Source organism: Equus caballus, chromosome 20 (assembly GCF_041296265.1).
Source record: "Equus caballus isolate H_3958 breed thoroughbred chromosome 20, TB-T2T, whole genome shotgun sequence".
NCBI lineage: Eukaryota > Metazoa > Chordata > Mammalia > Perissodactyla > Equidae > Equus > Equus caballus.
The window spans coordinates 14,109,686-14,126,323 of NC_091703.1; the positions used below are offsets into that span (position 1 = coordinate 14,109,686).

The 16,638-nt window shown below is 44.4% G+C and overlaps 1 protein-coding gene and 1 long non-coding RNA gene across 10 annotated transcripts in view; one reads left to right on the forward strand and one right to left on the reverse strand.

Annotated features, from left to right (window-relative positions):
- The window catches only part of PHACTR1 (phosphatase and actin regulator 1), a 499,921-nt gene that overhangs the window by 145,470 nt on the left and 337,813 nt on the right, over nucleotides 1-16,638 (forward strand). The window lies entirely within an intron of this gene.
- LOC111769264 (uncharacterized) lies at nucleotides 304-15,442 on the reverse strand. Its single transcript, XR_011429511.1, has 5 exons — nucleotides 15,327-15,442; nucleotides 7,236-7,350; nucleotides 2,411-2,701; nucleotides 768-1,957; nucleotides 304-625 (listed from the first exon to the last, which is right to left on the reverse strand). It is a non-coding gene; the product is annotated as an uncharacterized lncRNA (long non-coding RNA).

Genomic DNA, 16,638 nt, shown 5'->3' on the forward strand with positions numbered 1-16,638 from the left:
AGCTTGCTGGTATGAGGGTTGAAGTTGTGAACAACCCCTTCCCTACCCTTATTCTTAAACAGAGGATTAGAATTAACTCAGATTTGGCAGATATCGAGTCTGAAAGAAAAGTAAAATCCTCTGGCATTCAGATGTGTTTATTCCTGGCAAAGAGCTTCCTATTTCTGCATCCAAAGAAAAAAGAGTTATATAAAGAATCAAGCTCAAAGGGCACTTTGGACATCAAATAACTCTCAGAACAGCCACGTTTAAATGAGTTAACTCCAAAGGACTCAGAAACATAAGGACTGAATTCCCACGGAAACTTTACACACAGACTTTATACTTAATGTGTTCAATAGAGTGCATGTTACAATTTATCTGGAAAAATAATTTATCCCTCATCATGACTCCAGAAGTTTCTTGGTTCTCCAAGAGCCCAGGGCCAGGAGCCAAGAGTGAAAGTCCCCACTCTCGGTTATGTTTGGCAAGTCACTTAAACTCACAGCCCCAAATCTGCATCATGACCGCTAAGCGCAGAATTGGGTGGATTTGCCCAAGGTCACCCAGAGCCAAGCAGAGCCAGGAGTCAAGCTCAGTCTTCTGATCTCGAATCAAGGGATTCCTTCAATGTTCTGTGCAGTCCCTATGAATAAAAATCATGCATTTATTACCTTGCTCTTAAAAGACCAGTGTCAGAAGCTGCCCAGCCCAACTTGATCTGTAAGTACAACCCCCAGCATTTTTTAGTTGCCATTTCTGTTTTCTGGGCTAACATTGGAAATCACCTTTGTGTGAGCTCCCATGCAGCAACGGAGAATTGTAGTTAGTTCAAATCAATGGAGAAATTGCTAGATAAGCTTGGCTTGTGTTGTCGGTATGTTTCAAGCTTTTCTGAGAGGGACTGAAGAAACATGTGCCTTAAGTGTTGCTTGTGAAGTGCCATGATTCAAGTGGCTAAGGAGGAGGACCAGGGACACCCATGGAATGATGATGAAGATCTGCTCTACTGTGTGTTTCTTGGCTAAATGTTATAATAAAGCTATGAATATTAGAAACACGAATGGAAAGATTGAGGACACTTTACAACTGGTCTAATGAAGCTTTTCAATCTATCTGTTTCACAAATATTTCTCAATGAACACAAAATAAAGAGAGCAAAGGGATGTGAGCAGATCAGGGCAAATTCATCACCTCTACAAGCAGGACTGCTGCCAGCCCATCCAGTGCCTTTGTGCCAATGAGCAAAAGGGGCCCCTCTGCATGGCATAGCCCTCAGTGAGCAGAGCAAAAGCTAGATTTCACTCACGCTTTCACTAGGGGCCCCCTACAAGAAGAAATATTTAAATATTTAAATGTGCCTGGCACAGTTCTAAATGTAAGTATACATTAATTTTGTAACCTTCATGATAATCCAACAGTGTATTATTTACAAGAGTAACAACACTCATATTAATATCATTATTCCCATCTTACAGATGAGGAAACTGAGACAAGAAGCAAGTAAGAGATTTATCCAAGGTCACATAGCTAGTAAACTCCAGAGTTAGAATTCGCTCCTGGTGAGAAAAGGATCCTCTGAGCTTCAGCTTGTACTCGCCTTTAGGAAGGAAAACACATCCCTGTCTTCCCAGGGAAGACTTCTGCAAGGCCAGGCCCGCAGCTACTTCATCTGACTAAAGAAACCGTACACAGACTCAGATACATTGATTCCAAAATTTACATCAAGAAAAAATTGCCCCAAACCTGCAGCACCCTTAGGCAAAGTTCAGAACAAAGCCATCAGCGTGGATGCGAAAAGTCTTCAACGGGCTGCAGTAAAATGACTTGCACGCATGCTTGTATGATTGTCATGCCTGTGATGTGTGTGTTTTGGGGTGTATGAGGCTGTTTCCTTCTGAAGCTCAGCATATGATCATCAAACACTTGGATGTCCATTTAGGGTGAAGGTAGAGTCATTTTCAAGACTGCACATTGCCTGGAAGAAAGTACTGGTAAACAGTTCATAACGGAACAATGCACACCATCCAGTCCCTAGCCAACCAAAAGAGAATAGAGAGCACCTACTCTATACCAGACCACCCAGTGTGCAGAAGAACCAGAATGTGTAGTCACAGAGCCTGGCCTTCGTTTACTCCTCAGCCTTGCTCCACACCCCATCACGCTGTTCCAGCACACAGAACTCTGGAGGTTCTCTGGGTGTGCCTTGGGTGTGCCCTGGGCCTTCACACTTGTGTGGCTTCGCATTTGCTCTCACTTCTACTTGGAATGAGTTACTTGCTTGTCTACCTAGCGAACTGCTCCCCATTCATTGGATGACTCATATCACTACCCTGTGACGCTTTCCCTGTCTCCCCCCAAAACTTTCCTTCCTCCATCAGCTCTCCCACTGCACTATGGGCTCCCCTTCATCAGAGCGATTTTGATTTACCGTCAAGAATTCAGGCTTTGGAATCAGATGGTTTTCTCCCCGCAGGGGCTCATTCACTCTCTGGCATCAGCTGACTCTTCCTCATATGGGGATGATCAGAGCCTGTGCCTTCCAGTGAGGAAAGATCAAGTGACAGACTCACGTATAATTTCAGAAATTTTCTAATACGTGCTTCCTGCTCATCTCATGTTGGACTGTAGTTGCCTCTTTAGTGTCTGTTGCTCCTTGAGAACAAAGTCATGCTTTTTCACCTGATTCCAGAGCACTTAGCAGAGTGCCTACGGCGGAGGCCTTCAGTGAATATTTAGTAAATAAAAAGATGAACAAACATGAAAGCATCAAAGGATCTCAGAGAGGATCTTATCTAATATTTTTCCATGTGTATAAGGACCCCCCTTTATAAATCAAAGCTTGATTGTTTCCACAAAATCATAGATATTTGAAATATCTGTGGACTGGGCAAATAATAAGCCACTTGGATTTACTGATCCAAGTGCATACATGGATTATTTTTTCCTTCTTCTTCTTCTCTCCAAAGCCCCCCAGTACATAGTTATATATTCTAGTTGTAGGTCCTTCTGGTTGTGCTATGTGGGACACGACCTCAGCGTGGCCCGTCTGAGCCCAGGATCCAAACTAGCGAAACCCCAGGCCACTGAAGCAGAGCGCATGAAGTCAACACTAGGCCACAGGGCTGGCCCCAGGATGATCTTTTTATGAATGAACTTTGAAAGAACTCTGCTGCTCACTAGGGGCTTACAGATATAATTCAACCCCTATATTTGAGAGATAGGGGGAAACTGAGATTAAAATTAAGTATTTCCAAGGTCATAGAACCAATGGGCAGAACAGCCAGAACAAGAAAGTAAATCTCTTGGGTCCCTGGTCTCTATCACGAGGGAACTTACCCTCTTGCAAGGAAGCCTAGATAACTTCCACATGGAATACTTTGAAAGAAACACAGCTCTGTAAATAACCAAGGGCTGAGTGGCGAGCCAATATCTACAAGTGCAGTGGGAGTTCAGCCTGGTAATGTGGTTGCCCTGGGGATTTTTGAGTGGGCCTCTGAGAATTGGATCACTTCTGAAGTATTTAGAGCACCTGTGCACTGCTCAGCATCATTAAGTTGTCTCGTCTCCCTTTTTACTTCCCTGGGTCCTGAAAGGGTTATATATTATACTTTGGAACTGTTGTCTAGAACAGGAGGGGGTGGATAAAGAGGTATGAGATGGATTCAAACACACTGTTTTCAATGGACTCATTTGGAATTTATGGCTCCATGCAATCAATCTTTCATCCACTTAAAATTTTACCTCTGCCTCTTCCTGTATCAACAGCACTGAGGTGATACACGTAGCAGCAGGGGGTTGTTAATAGTCTGGAGACGCAGTGCGATGGCTCACAGTTTCAATATTTTAATACAGTTCTTGCTTGCAGCCATGTTTTTCAAGCAGGTTAATGTTGCTCAAGTGTAGAGCGGATTACAGAAGCATGGCTGGAGCCAATGAAGATTTTAGGAGGCTGTGGCAATCATCTGAGCAAGAAACTTGAACTCGGAGTTTGAAACAAAGCAGAGACAGTGGGGCAGATGGAGAGAGGAGAGACCTGAGAGAGGGTTAAGCTCTCTGAGGAGACAGCCCAGGTCTGTTTTGTCCAGTTGAATGTGGAAATTGAGTAAGAAGGTGGAGTAGGGAACAATGTCATTGTCCAAGGCCACTCAACCAATTTAAATATAATCTCCTGCAGGGAAGTCTTGCAACTCCCAGTGAATCAGGCAACTGGGAGGCCCTGACAGCCTCCTCGGCTCCTTTCTGCACTTCTGGCTACTTTTCCCAGGTGCCCAGAATCCTCTGGAATTCTCCAGAATCCTCCAGGAGCTTCAAGGCTCATGCTCTAATTATTTCCTTCCTCCTGATGTCCGTCAAATATGATCTATGCCTCTTCCCTCAGGATCTTTGTGCCCCTGTCGGAGGCTTATACACAGCTAGATCAACAACAACATCACTAGTAATACCAAGAGCCAAGATTTATTGAGTACTAAGTTACATTCATTATCTTTATTTGGTCCCCATAAGAATTCTCTGAAGTCGATAATATTATCACCTCCATTTTTCAGATGGTAAAACCAAGCAACACAGAGGCACAGTGTCAGGACTGGAAGCCAGGCAGTTTGATTCCACCACTCGCACTCCAATACCACACTTCTTCCACAAATAATCGGCAATGAATCTGGTCCACTCTGGCAATTGTTCTCTTCCTTACAGGACCTTCTCTCTATCCTCATAGTAGTTAGAAGAATGTTATGCACATATTTATTGATTTGAATGGATCAATATTGAAATGATATTCGTTGAAGCCACATTATTCCCAAAATACGCTGGGCTGGGATGCAGACAGCTTACATTTATTAAATGTGTACTATGTGCCAGACTAACTACATGCTTATGTGCATTCACTCATTTAAACCACACAACGACCCTCTGAGGTGGGCACTGTTATCATCAACTCTAGTTTATAGACAAGGAAATGGAACCCCAGAGATCACATGGCCACTCAGGGACGGATCTGGGATCCAAACTCTGAGACTGTCTCCAGAGTTCACACTCTCAGCCACTATGGTCTGCTGCAAGACTGGCATGCTCAAAGTTATCTTGAGGAAATTTACTCATGATCAAGAGCCAAAACAAATTGATTCCAAAATAATTCGTGATGTGGGTTTTCATGGCCTATGGAGAACACATTATTGAGGAGAGAAGAGAAGATTAGGCAAGAATTGAGCAAGCAAAAAGAAAAAGGCACAGCCTTCCAGACACAGAGCTCAGTGTGAGAAAACGTGATGGATAAAAGCAAAATAGATTTATTGATGAGCAGGGTCCAAGATTTCATGTTGGGGGAATGAGTGAGTTGTAGTTCAGAAGAAGCTTCGAGGCCTTGTTTATCAGGCTAGGAAACACGGTCTTTTTCATGTAGATTTCTTAAAAAGAAAAGAAATGGCAGAGTGAAAGCTATGATCTATGAGGGATACCAAACCTCAGTTTCTCCACCTGTCAAACAGACCCAAAATATTACTTCACAGATAGTATGAGCCAATGTGTTTTAAGTGCAAAGCGTAGTGCCTGGAATGGCGTGAGTGTGTGATAAATGGTAGTCGGTCATCTGACTGTGGATGAAGAGTATAGGCAAGAACCTGGCAACAGGGAGCTACATTAAAGAGTGGAGGATGTAGGAACAGGAAGGACATTAGGGACTCATTGATGCACCAAATATCAGGAAAAGGACAATGATATGTGCTAGGTGACTCTCAAGTTTCCAGCCTAACTGGTACTAAAGGAAAAGGTGAAGAAGCCAGGAAAGAGAAACAGCTGGGTTTTGTGGAAGTATTGAGTTTGGTTGCAGACAAGCTGTTCCTGCAGTGACGTGGTAACAGCCAGGAGGCAGGTGGAGAGAGGGAATGAGAGCTGTTTAAAGTCATGAATTGTGGCCTTGAGTTCAGAGTCATCTGTATAGATGCCATTTATGTCTCTGCTCCACTGCCCGAATATTCTTCCCCCAGAGATGCCCAAGCCTGCCTTATCACTCAGGGCTCAGGTCAAATGTCACCTCCTAGGAGGAGCCTCCCCTGGCCACCCTGAGATAGGGCAGTGGTCCCCTGTACTCTCTATCCCATCATCCTGTTTTACTGACATCATACCACTCGCCTCTCTCTGCAGGTGTAATCTGTCTGTTGACTTGTTCAGCGTGCCTCCCCCAGGAGGACAGGGGCTTGGTCCGGTTCCCTACTAGATCCAGGGCCTAGAAACATCTGGGATATAGCAGGACTCACTATTCCTAGTAAACTGTATTAATGCACTATTAAAGTCAGTAAATATAAATACATTTGAATAAATGAAACTATAATGTTGGATGTGCGCAGAGGGTAAGGAGAGGGAAGAACAGAATGTCACAGTTTGAGCCCTTGGAAGCATCTATTGGGCAGGAGGCAGGAATGAGATAGAGAGTGAAAATGAGATAGAGAGGTAGGAAAAGAAGCAAGACGCAGAAGTGTCCTGAAGACCAAGGGCAGAAGGGATGTCAAAAAAAGAAAGAAAGAAAGGAAATTCAGCATGGCCAAATGCTGCAGAGATGTTAAGGAGAATGAAACAGAAGAACAAGGCATTTGTGGGGGGACCGGGGCTCTAGTGGACTGTGAGCGCCCATCGGAGGGTGAGAGAGAAGGTGGCATGGAGGGAGGCAGGTACCACTAATGCCAATCCCTGGGAATTCTTGGACGGGAAACAGGGTTGAAAAGTAAGACAGCAGCTTAAGGGGGCAAGAATGTAAGAGGAAGTAGTTCCTAGAAAGGAGAGAATTAGGCATGAAAAGGGAGAGATTGAAGATGCTTAAGAAAAAGGGACAATGATGACAAGGAGAATATGTCTGTCTCCAAGGGAAGGCAGACAGACTGAGCAGATCTATGAAATCGACTATCAAAATCCACAAAATGGGGGCCAGCCCTGTGGCTGAGTGGTTAAGTTCGTGCGCTCCACTTCAGCAGCCCAGGGTTTCGCTGGTTCACATCCTGGGCACAGACATGGCACTGCTCGTCAGGCCATGCTGACGCAGGGTCCCACATGCCACAACTAGAAGGACCCACAACTAAAATATACAACTATGTACTGGGGGATTTGGGGAGGAAAAAAAAGAAGATTGGCAACAGTTGTTAGCTCAGGTGCCAATCTTTAAAAAAAAAAATCCACAAAATGACTTTGTTAGGACTTGTAGAAATTGGTCCCATTACCATCCAGTTATAACCCAAACATATAAAGAGAAATATAACAATACATACAAACAGGGGCCAGCCCGGTGGCACAGTGGTTGAGTTTGTACACTCTCCTTCCGTGGACTGGGGTTTGCTGATTTGGATCCTGGGCACAGATCTATGCACCGCCCATTAAACCATGCTGTGGTGGCGTCCCACATATAAAATAGAGGAAGATGGGCACAGATGTTAGCTCAGGGACAATCTTCCTCAACAACAAAAAAATACATACAATCAAATACTAACTAATGCCTTTGCCATATGGAAAGAAACATTTTCATCTGCTTAAAACCAATTTAGGGGCAAACTAGAGCATCCAAAGCAAAATCAGAAAATAATTAGAGAAAGAAGAAAATAGTCAAAATAAAGGAAAGAGAAGTATTAGGACTCCCAACACCATGTTGGCTAGCTCCCTGGTTGAAGCAAGCCCCTCGCCCTTGTGGAACAACAGCTGTCCGCTGTGAAAAATGGGATGGTTCCCAGTCTCTTACCTTCCTCGTGAGATTTCTGCACAGGTTCAAAAGAAAAACAGTATGCTGTGAAGCACTTAGAAGTATGTTATAAATGAATGTGAGCTGGTGTGGTAATACCTGAAAGTGATTCCATTATCCTAAATGTAACAGGACAGCTTTGTGTACACCCATTGAGAGGTGATTAATGGGTCTCCAGCAGCCTCATGCAAAGGCCTTTGAGAGCACCTGTTTGAAGGAGGCGCTGGACCAGCAGGAAGCTTAATGACTCCAGTGGGATGCTGCTGCGGCCCGGGGGCGGGAATCAGCAGCGTTATCACAGGTTACCTAAGTGATAAATCAGAGTTATGGGGAGGGAGATCACAAGGGGACCCCCTCCCCAGCCCCCGCCTGAGGGGGAGCCAGCTCCGTTGTTCATGCACTCTCAGATATATCAAAACAGGAATGTCAAGCTTTTTTAAAAAAGGTATAAGATTTGAGGAAAAAAAAAAAGTCAGACGACAGAGAAAAAGAAATGCCCCAAACTCCAGGCCCCAAGGGACTTGAGTTCTCAGAGTTCCAGGCTCTGTGGGAATGGTCCAGTGCCTGCCGCCCCCGCCTCTCCTCTGGGGGTCAGAGCTGGGGCAGATTGATGAAGCTGGGGCTTAGGACTGATGGCTTATGGAATCTTGGTGGTGCTCCCGTGCTCCTCTCTCCCATGTTTCCTATCTTCTCCTATTCTTTTTCCTTTCCTCCTGCACATCATCTTTGTCTTCTCACTCGTACAGTCCTTTGGCCTCATCTGATACTGTTGTGTAAGACTGCAGTATATGTATATTTCCATCTGCCCACCCACAACCCCCACACACTCACGCCAGGCGCACACCTTCTCACAGCAGATTATAAGCGCTTAAAGGCAGGGACCTATGCCGTACATTTTTTTCTCCCCGTACCTGGCACAGTGCTATGCTCAGTAAATCTTTATGGATTTTATTTCCATTTTTGTATCTTTTTATATATTTGTAAATTAGCAAAGACTTTCATTAAAGGGACCATACATACACAGAGATGAGCATCGTGATCTGTTCTAGAAAATTACAGAATGAGACTCTTGAATTCTTGGAATTTCTTACACCTCACAATGGCACCAATACGTCATTCATTCATTCATCCATTTATTCAACACCACTGAATGCCTATTATCTCCAGGCACCATGCACACTACACACACATACACACACACACACAAATCCTGCTCTCTAGGAACTCAGTTTTGTAAAAGAAAGACTAATCATAAATAAATAATTACAAGAGGGCTTAGCGTATTCTAATAGGAGTGCTGGATAAAGGACCATGGGGGATGTCTTGATAATCAAGCAGTGGTCACAGGGGAGTAGGGTTCCGAAGGATGAATAGGAGCATCCTTCAACTCACCTGGAGACAGTGCAATCTAAGGGCACCACTCATGTGTGCTGATATCTACTGACGGGCACGAGGTGGCCGTGCATCCCTGTGGACTTCAGGGAAGGTCCCTGATCCTTGGCATCAGGCCCAGACAGCCCCACTGCAAAGAGATGTTTTCATCCGGCTCTAGTGGCCTTTCCACATTCACCTGGTGCTGTTTGAGAAGGTTTTTCCGGGAGAGTTGCCCACAAGCATCTGTCCAAACCCCTTGCAGCCGCTCAGAATGCTGAAGAATTTATTAATTTGGGTATTTTATGTCAGCAATTTTCATTTGACCCATTTAAAGGGAAATGCCTGCATGCCTTTGATCAGAGAATTCCTATTATCTGGAAAATAGGTTTTCTAGTAACCTGGGGTAGGAGATGTTTGAGGCTTTGCTGATTTATTTCACTTTGAAGTTTTAAATGGTAGTCCGGCTCTAGAAACGGCAGAGGTGCATTTCCTTGCTGTCTCTCTCCACTCCCCTTCCAGGATTTGTTTCATGAATCATTTCACCAGAAGGATCGTGGTTTGAAAGCTTCCCTCACAATGACACAGCTGCTTGTCAGCTGTGTTCCTAGACAAGACACTCATCATGATATACATCCTTACAAGCGTGGGAAACAGGGGGGCTCCCATCTGATGACAGGGACCCAGGGAATAAGGTCTGGGAACACAACTCACCATTTAAAACCCTGTCCCAGAAGCCTGACGAAATGGAGAAGAGCTCTCTGATTCTACCTCGACCTTAAGATATTGGCTCCTGGTTGCATTGTGATAAAGCAAACCATGCATACTATACTCTCACATTAAAGTGGTTGTCTGCTTGCTAAAAAGAAAAAAAAAACCACATTCAAATGTCACAGACTTACACATTCTTGAAAACGAAGGATAATTTTTGCAAGTTAAAAGGTCACTCTCAATGCTAGTGATTCCCACATTAGAGACAAGTGTCTCTTTTATTCAAAGCCTTCTTACTGAATGCTTGTTTGCACTCACACTTTAAATACACTTTTTATATAAAATATTCAAAATAACTCTTCAGAGTAGCATTATCACGCCCATTTTACAGATGGGTAACTTGAGAGAAGCAGAGAAAACAGGTAACTTCCCCAAGGCCTTGCAACCAAAGGAACAGCAAAACTTGGGCTCTCAAGTGCCCCGTCTGCTGTTCCCACATAGTACTTTGCTGGGGGAGACAAGGAGGCAACAAAGACAGCTAGCCAGGCTTCGTACATGAATTGAAATCCTAGCTTGAAAGCTAGGTGACACTAGGACCAAATGTCATAGACAATGTGGGGCTCCAGTCACTAGGACAGATCTCAAACCACACACACCCAAACAGAGAGATCTCAGCCAGAAACCCTTACCTGCTCAGGATGGTGTGGGATGCAGAAAGGGGAGGAGATTGGGGGAGGGGGGGCGGGCAAAGAATTGTTCTGTCATTATTCGTGTCTAGTGCCTGCCTCTCTGCTGGGACTGTCAAGATTCTGAGCAGGTGGAAACTTAAGGAATGCAGATCCAAATAATGCTTTAGCTGCCACTTCAAAAAACAGTAGAGTGGGGCTGGCCCGGTGGCGTAGTGGTTGAGTTTGCACACTCTGTTATGGCAGCCCAGGATTCACAGTTTCAGATCCTGGGCATGGACCTACACATTGCTCATCAAGCCATGCTGTGGCAGTGTCCCACATACAAAGTAGAGGAAGACTGGCACAGTTGTTAGCTCAGGGACCATCTTCCTCAAGCAAAAAAAAAAAGAGGAAGATTGGCACTAGATGATAGCTCAGGGCCAATCTTCCTCACACACACACACACACACACACACACACACACAAAAGCAGTAGAGGGAGGGACAAGGGGCTGTGGATCATGAGGCAAAAACATTTGGTTCCAACCAAGCATAGGATCCCAACAGAAGTCGGAAGTTGGCTTCAGACCAGCATGCAGCTCCATGAGATAAGATGGCTCCCTCTCCTTTGCCTTCACTTTCTCTCACCTCCTTCTCTTTTTAATGAGCTGGAGACTTTCCCAGGCAGCCATGTGCTGTCCCAGTGAGTCGATCAGCACAAGGGGCCTCCTTTTCCTCCAGTTTCGCAATCCCTCCTGAGTTTGGGAAATAAGACCTCTCCTGAGCTCCCCATACTCTGCTCCACCTATCCCTCTCCTCTTGGACTTCTCTGCCTCTTTAAACATGCATCAGCAGGAAGAAGGAAGGGATGTTCATGCTAGAACGCCCAGTGCCTGAAGACAGTAAAGGGGAGGTTTTACATTACAGCAAGCTTAATACATCGCAGCCTTCGCCGGGTCCCCACACTGTGGAATGCAGCTCACACCTTCTGTTCTTCATTCCCCCAGATCCTCCTGACTAACTCAAAACCACCAGCAAAGCTAAGCTTCATAATCTCCCTCTTCCTCTCATCACTTTCTAGGGTCAGTGATGACCTTGTCACCCTGTAGTGTCCATCCGTGGGATGTCACCTCTTCAGTTGCAAAAGCAGCAATTCTCCAGCACTGAGAGCGTGATATTAGCACTTTATTGTTTTACTTATTTTTGCATTCATTTCCCACATGGTTTCGACAAGACCATTTATGGAGTCCAGTATGTGCCAGACATTTTTCTAGGTGCCAGGGTATAAAGATGGGTACAACACTGTTCCTAATCTCAAGAAGCATATAATTTAATAGAAAGATTTGAATGGAAATTCAAATTTTAATAAATTATATCTAGGTTACCATTTTATAATTAATCATACATTTTAAAATCCCAAAGTCATCAAAAAGGAGTTTTACTTAACTTAGCAATTTGACTCATTATAAACACCATGAATGGAGTAACATATTTTTGGTAAATAAAACATATGTTTTCTATTAAATTTGCATTCTAAGAAATAAACCCTGTAGCTAACTAGAAAATGCACTCATCCAGAACGACTTTGTATTAGTCAGCTTTGCTGCAGTAACAAACAATTCCAAAATCTCAGGAGATTGCAACTTTTCTTTCTCACTCTTGTTACTCGTGGGCTCTCTCATCAGCTGTGGCTCCGTTCCACGTGCCTTCTGATTTCAGAACATATGCCAGAGGTATCTGGAGCATGCTGACCTCAGGCAGGGAAAGAGTGAGAGAACTGGGGGAAACACAATGCCTCTTAAAGCTTCTGCCTCCAGGAGATGTATGTCACACTCAATGATATTTCATTGTGCAAAGCAGGTCACAACTTCAAGGTCAAAATCAATGGGGTGGGCATATACTCTTCCTACAGACAATGGGTAAGGGAGGAAAAATATTTACTGAATTTCAAGGCCTTCAGTAAGCCCATTTTGCAGGCTGGATGAGGCTGTTTCTATGTTTATATCTATATCTATCTCAAAGACATATAATGATGAAACACGCACTAGTCAAAGCATGCTGGGAGAATTACAAATGTCCAGAAAACACCGTACTCGAGAATGTGTGCTAATCTGACACCAAGGTTCTAACGCTGTTCCACCTTGCACTTTGGTGGTCTGGAATGGAACTGAAGTGACTTTGTCAGCCTTCTCTCCAATTTCTGTGACATTTGGGAGCAGATGGCAGCAAGAAAGACCCACCGAGGAATCCACTGAACAATCTTCCTTTCACCAGTATTTCAGTGCCATCCATTGCCATTTCGATGCATTGCAAGTTTGCATTTTCACAGATTCATTCATTTCATAAATGAGATAACTCAAAGACAGATTTAACATCTGATTACAGCAAAACTCTCCCATGGTTCAATTTATTTTTTTAACTATCCTCAAACTAGAAGAGCTTGATTGGAGGCTAGCTACCAGGGATCTTGCACATACGTAGTCCTGCCTTGGAAGTGCCATCTTGCCAGTTTCTCTGCCTTCACTGCTACCAACTGGTCCACAGCTCCCTCAGATCACCTGGATTCCTGGCACGCTCCCCGGACAGGCCTCCTGCTCATGTCCTTGCTCCCCTACTGTTCTCAGCACTGCTGCCAGAGGGAACCTTTGAAATCAGACATCAGATCACATGCCCTCTCTGTTCAAAACCCTGAACTGGCTCCCGTTTCATTCGGAGCAAAAGCCAGCTCCCTCCAACCGTCTACCTGGTGGTACCTGATCTGGGCCTGATGCCCTGTTTCCTTCTCCCTCCCTCCCCACTCACTCTGCTTCAGCCTCATTGGCCTCCTTTCCCTGGAAGCAAATCTGTTCCCATCTTAGGACCTTTGCTCTAGGCATTCCTCTTCCTTCTGTTTGGAAGGATCTTCTCCCAATATCTGCTTGGTTAATTCCCGCACTTACTCAAATCTCACCTTCCCAGTGGGGCACACACTGGTCACCATTTTTGATCATGAAAACCGCCCATCGCACTTCACAGCCTCCTGACCCTGCTCTGCCTATTCTTTTTTCAATAGCACTTTATCACCTTTTAACCTTCTTGATAATTTGCCTGTCATACTTACTGTTTCACATCTGTCCCCCCCCATCTCTTACATGAGCTTGATGAGACGAGGTGTCTTTGACTACTCTGTTCACTGATTGCTCCCAATTGCCAACATTCATGCTTGGCACCAAGTCAATGTTCAATAACTATGTCTTCACTGAGAAACTGAATCCCTACCCTCATTCCCTGAAATACAAACATGTAAAGAATTTTTTTAGATCACTAGGTTACTCCCTTCATCATTTTACTTGCTTTTCAAACAAAAATTATTAAAAAATATTTTGCATTTTAAATATTCTAATATCAGCCTTCATTCATCATGTTTGAGTAAGGAGCAATTTCCAAAGGGGTATCAATTTCCCCTGGGGAAAAAAAATCAGCATACTCTACATCATCATGTAACATTTGGATGATTAATGTGAAAAACTAGATGTTACTTCTCCCATATTACAGATCATGCCATTGAGCTCAAGTGGGTAGCTATGATGTCCCTCGTAATTTAATCCATCTCTTAATCTTTTTAACTGCCCTCTTTCCACTGACTGACTCAAGTATGAGTTGAATGCCAAATAGATGGAGACCTCCTTAATACTTTGACTTTGCTACAAAAATGATGCTGTCATTACATACTTCGAGAAATGTATACATTTTATTACAAGGAAAGAAATAACTAAAATTTGAGGATGCTACCTAAATCAGAGCCTTCCAATGGATAAACCTCAGCAATGGTACTCCAACTCACTCCTATTGTTCATGACTTAACTTACACTGCTGTTAAAAAGCCTTCCTCATCCCCCAAGGCCACCTACAAAGTTCCTTAATGCCTGGTGCCTCTGTGAGAGCAAGCACTGGTGCCCCGTGACAGCACTTTTCAGAGTCTGAATTTTATCAACATACAACCCACCCTTGATTAGATAATGAACAATGAACCAGGAAAGATCTGGTTTTGCTAAGTCTTACAAGGTTTTGCACATACTAACCATTAACTCTGAAATCAAACTGGGCTTGAATTCCATCCACCTGCTGGCTGCATAACCCTCAGCCAGTCATTTAAACTCCCCAAGCCTCATCTGCTAAATGGGCATAATAATAGCCACTCATCAAGCCATGCTGTGGTGGCATCCCACATAGAAGAACTAGAAGGACCTATAACTAGGATATACAACTATGTTCTGGGGCTTTGGGGAGGAAAAAAAGAGGAAGATTGGCAACAGATGTTAGCTCAGGGCCAATCTTCCTCACCAAAAAAAAAAAAAAAAGTAGTCTTTGCCAAAGGAGCACCTGAGAGAAAATCGTTCTCTTTGTAAAAACTGAAAAGCCTAGGACAGTGTCCAGCTCATTTATAATTTAATGCACTTAATGAGGGCTTCACTTTATGCAAACCATAGACTACACCTGCATAACTTCTTTTGTCTGGATAATTGCTCTTCAGGCTGGGATCAAATAAGGATAGAACTGCACCTGGCTCTGTCAGAGGGCAGTGGCGAAACACACACACCCATGTGGATTTATAGTTACATGGGGTGTTTTGGACTGAGTTGCAAAATCTTCCAGTAGGGGATCCAGTCTGGTCGTTAAAATAAAATAATCTATTACAATGTTTCCTTTTCTTTGAGTGTATCTTGAGCTAATGGTAGAGCAGAGCAGAAGCAATGGCAGTTACTGCTTTAGACACATTTTTTCCTTTCTATGGAGACAGGATAGTATGAGTAAGCGAATTCATTCTTCCACTTATTCAAAGAGATGTGGAGGACCTGTAAGACACTGTCATGATGTCCGTCTTCAAGGAATACTCACTGTGGGGCAGGGAAGGTGGGAGACGTGGAAACTACCATCTCCAACTGGCTCAGACAAGTTCTACAGTGATGTGAGTGAGGCCAGGAGAGGAGGGTTCCTTAGAAGGCCGTTCAGGGATGGGGCAGTGGGGTTCTGAGAAGAGGCAGCCCACCTGAGCCCGGCTCTGAAGTAATGCTGGGATTTCTTAAGGCAAAGAAGGGAGAAAAATAGGCTTTCAGAGAGGGAGGAGGCAGAGAACAATTATAGTCTTGACAGAATAAAGGGTGTCCAGGCAACACACTTAAGCCAGTAATGTGGCTAAAAATTAGATTGGAAAAGAAGGAAAATCCCATTATTCCAGCCCTTACTATGTGCTGGACCATGCTAGGTCCTTTATAAACATGATTCCCTGACTCTGTAGGTCCCTTGTAGAGGTGAGAAAACCGGAAGCTCAAAAATGATCACATAGCTCAGAGGATCATGTCCCCCGCTGAAGCTGAGCTCCCAGCTGGCTGACTGCAGAGTCTATGCTCTTTGCATCAGCTACACAGATGCTATGTAGGCTGGAAATTTGAAATCCAAAAATAGAGTCAAGGGGACCAAGACTTTGCTGTTATCTTTCAATAAACTTTTATTCGTCAACAGGAGAGCATTGCTGCTATAAGGTTCTCCCGCTCTCCGCACCTCTGCACATTCTCCACTGGAATTGCTATCAGGATAATAAGCAACAGCATGGCTTAAAAGTTAGTAAGCAGCAAGATAAGTCATAAACTGGCTAGCTAATCCCCGGACAGGTTCTAGATATATGCAAGATGGCCCCATGATCTCTTCATTATTATATATGGGATTTTTAAAACGTGTTCTGGGCGCCCCTTATCCCTGCCCCCTGTGACCCGCTGCGCCGGCTAGCCTGCAGGATAACAGCTAACACCATTAGCTTTCCACCAACCTGGCAGCCCCCCTTCCAGCCTTCAGACGGACCAAAGGCAAAGAAACCATTTGCTTTCGTCTTTTCTCTTCTTCCACCACTACTGCAGATACTACGTCTCCCTCGGGGATAACAGCTGAGGGCCTCTCCCCACAGGCAGCTCTCTCAAGGCTAAAACCCTTTCTTAAATCAGGAGTCACATGGACGTCCCGATTCAGCAAAGCAGCCCTGTCGTTCAAGGGAGAGAAGAGTCAAGAACTCCCATTTCTATTGCTATCTGCGCCCTCTGCCGAGCGGGGTAAGGGAGGGAAGACTCCCCAGGCGGAGAATCCTCACTCTGTCTTGGCTGTTAGCTCCCCGGAACGGCAGTCGGCCCAGGAACACGTCTTCCACGCCTAACCCGGG